This window comes from Zootoca vivipara, chromosome Z1 (assembly GCF_965207765.1).
Source record: "Zootoca vivipara chromosome Z1, rZooViv2.hap1.1, whole genome shotgun sequence".
NCBI lineage: Eukaryota > Metazoa > Chordata > Lepidosauria > Squamata > Lacertidae > Zootoca > Zootoca vivipara.
In genome coordinates, this window is record NC_142583.1 from 3903786 (window position 1) to 3906840 (window position 3055).

Consider the following 3055-nt stretch of genomic DNA (forward strand, 5'->3'; position numbering starts at 1 on the left):
CCATTGGAAACGCGATTTCCCCCAGGAATGCATTGAAAATGGAAAAATTCATAAGTCAAAGCAACCCTATCTAAAAATTCGTAAGTCGAAAAACGCCATTGGAAATGTGATTTCCCTTAGGAATGCATTGAAAAAATAAAAATTTGTAAGTCAAAGCAACTCTATCTAAAAATTCGTAGGTCGAAAAATCCCTATCTAAAACCGCCGTGGTTTTTTTTTGGGGGGGGATGTCAAGACATTCGTAAGTTGAGGTACCACTGTATTACCCAAAGATTGGGCGATATAGAGATGCAACGCTTATGCTTGGTGGGGGGACATGTTCGCGACATTTGGGCGTTAATCCTTCATTTCATGTGCCAGCTTACTTATCATCCCTTCCTATTGCCACTCATCGTTTTGCTTTTATTAAGGCATGTTTTAATGTCTTCCCCTCAAATGTCCTCCTTCACAGATTTTCTAAGGGCCAAGTTTCGGTTTTACCGGTATGTGCCTGTGATAACTCCTCGATTGAAACCCTGGAGCACATAGTGTTTATATGTCCTTTATATTGTGCTGTCCGTAAGAATTTATTGCTCCCACTAATTCAAAAACTCCCCGGGCATACAGAAGATTCTCACCTTGCTTTTTTATTGCAAGACACAAATCCATTTGTAACTATACAAATGGCAAAAAGTTAACTTCTGTTTTGACATATAAGAGACAGAATGGATTGTTATATACAACTTGAAATTCTTTTATTATACAGTATCCTTATCTAATTCTGTATATCCTTTAAGCTATTTTACCTTCTAATTGTAAATCAAATCGTGGGCGTTTCTGTTCTTGTTTAATTATGTCTATGAGCTTAAAGCTGAAATACCTGTAAAGTGATTTGGATTTGGAACTGTAGTCCAGCAACTTCTGGGTAGCCACAAATTCTCCACCCCTGCTTTAGATAGGACGATCCTTGGAGGAGAGACACCCTTTTTTTTTATTACATTACTTAGTAAAAGTGCATTCATATTTATGGCACTACAAAAATCAACAACAGGCCCAACAAAGATTGTCTTTCTGAAATGGATACATGCATTTGAAGAAAAGCTACCATTGGCACCAATGAAGGCCTTGAAATGCAAATGAAATCAGCTTCAGAGAGGCTTTTTTAAAAGACCATGACAGGGAAAGAAAGAGTTACAGGTAGGTAGCTGTGTTGGTCTGACATAGTCAAAACAAAATAAAAAAATCCTTCCAGTAGCACCTTAGAGACCATCTAAGTTTGTCATAGGTATGAGCTTTCGTGTGCATGCACACTTCTTCAGATACAGAAAGAGTTAAATGGTGATCTCAATAGTGGGGTAGGAGAGCTGGGGGGGATTAACACCTGGCAATTAATTGTGCCCCTTTGGTTTCAGATAGTACATGGGTAGACGAGTCTAAAAAGTCTGGAATACAAATTCTCACAGCCCTCCGGGGGTTATGGTGGCTCATTTACCAGAAGCAATGTATTTAGCGCTAACTCTGGACCAAATAACTCTGGGCTCAATTCTGACCAAACTGAGCCTCCTAGAACACAATATACATCAGGAGGCTTAGTTTCAGGATCCTACTTCTTACTTCCCTGCATTGTGAAAACTATCCAATTATTTGTTCTTTCTGCTTCCCGTTCCCAAATCAGTTACACATCCCTAATGCAGAGACTCCATCACTTGTCAAGTTCACTGAGGTGTGTATTGTGTATTGTGTGTATTGAAGACGCTTGACAAAAGTGGAAGGTTGGACCTGGCCCAAACAGTAGCTCTCTCTGCTGGGCTTGCATCCTAATCAGCACAATGCCAGAGTGCCATTAACATCTGAGTTCATGGCACAAAACTAACACTAAATTTTGGCTTCCGTTTTTTTGGGGTGGAATCTGACATTTCAGGGTCACATGTTAATGGAGCTGGTCCGGCAGATGAAAGTCCATGTGATTGAGATGCCCATGCAATCTAGGATCCTAACTGTTTGAAGCCCCAGTGCATGAGCAGCTAAACATACACAGGAGGGGTGTTTCTTTTTTAGGTAAATGTAAAAGGTAAAGGACCCCTGGACAAGTCCAGTCGAATTCAACTATTGGGTGTGGCACTCATCTCCACTTTCAGGCCGCTGGCGTTTGTCCACAGACAGATTTCTGGTTCATGTGGCCAGCATGACTAAACCACTTCTGGTGCAATGGAACACCATGACAAGTGCCAGAGTGCACGGAAATGCCGTTTACCTTCCCGCCACAGCAGTACCTATTTATCTACTTGCACTGGCATGCTTTCGAACTGCTGGGTTGGCAGGAGCTGGGACCGAGCAACGGGAGCTCACCACCATCACGTGGATTCAAACCGCTGACTTTCCAATCAGCAAGCCCAAGAGGCTCAATGGTTTAGACCACAGCACCACCCCAGTGGCTGTGTGTGTGTGTGTGTGTGTGTGTGTGTGTGTGTGTGTGTGTACTGGGAGCCACTGAAGATTCTTTAGGACCGGTGTTATATGATCTCGGTGGCCACACCCAGTCACCAGTCCAATTTTAGGGAGGGGTCAGAGGACTACAACTCCCATCAGCTCCAGCCAGCAGACTGGAGCTGATGGGAGTTGTAGTCCAAAGCATCTGAAAGGCCAGGTTGGAGAAAGCTAATCTATATGGAAGTTATCCAGTGCAAATTCTGCTGAAATCACTGGGAGTGTTTGCATCTTTCGCATTTGTTTCACTAGCTCCTGCACAGAACACCCCTCAATGGATTCTGCCTTTCAGGTTTTTTTGAATGCCCAAACTGTTTTTGTACTTTATCAAATAAGTTTCCATGTTAGATCTTTATCATTGCATACTAGTAATACTAATAATTCAAATTTGCGGTGAATTAGCCAAGCGGGCAAATTGCTTCATTTAACATGCCCCCCAAGCTAATGCCAATAATTGCCTTTGGGCTTCCACACAAAGAAAGTTTTGGTCTTCAAAACTCTGGAAGGGTTTGCCTATAATTGCTTTAGCATACAATCACTCCCAGAATGAAAGGGAAAATGACATGTGTTTGGAAAGTTCGGTAAGAAT